This window comes from Etheostoma spectabile, chromosome 1, assembly GCF_008692095.1.
Source record: "Etheostoma spectabile isolate EspeVRDwgs_2016 chromosome 1, UIUC_Espe_1.0, whole genome shotgun sequence".
Classification (NCBI taxonomy): Eukaryota; Metazoa; Chordata; class Actinopteri; order Perciformes; family Percidae; genus Etheostoma; species Etheostoma spectabile.
In genome coordinates, this window is record NC_045733.1 from 31,724,092 (window position 1) to 31,724,413 (window position 322).

A 322-nucleotide genomic window follows, 5' to 3' on the forward strand; every position below is an offset into this window, starting at 1 on the left:
TTGTTTTGCTGCTGTATAGTATTTGTTTTGCTGTTTTTAATTCATGAATTCCCTGTGCGGCGTCCTTGAGCGCCAAGAAAGGCGCCTTTAAATAAAATGTATTATTACTATTATTATTATTATTATTATTATTATTATTATATTTGCGTGTAGGGGGACTTTAATATGTGTTGAGCTGTACGATGAAGTAGTGATTTTACTCTGTGTCGTTTTTCTCTCCCTAGGTGTTCAGTCAGTTGCGGTCCGTGTCCTCCGTGTCCCTCCACCTGGTGCAGGTGAGTCCGGCTCTGAGTCGTCTCCAGGTCCAGAATCTGACCGGGAG

At 41.9% G+C, this 322-nt stretch overlaps 1 long non-coding RNA gene across 1 annotated transcript in view; it reads left to right on the forward strand.

Annotated features, from left to right (window-relative positions):
• The first annotated feature begins 237 nt into the window (after positions 1 to 237).
• The window catches only part of LOC116700020 (uncharacterized), a 5,460-nt gene continuing 5,375 nt past the window's right edge, over positions 238 to 322 (forward strand). Inside the window, exon 1 of the long non-coding RNA XR_004334605.1 lies at positions 238 to 322. This exon is cut by the window's right edge and continues 84 nt beyond it. This is a non-coding gene — a long non-coding RNA (uncharacterized LOC116700020).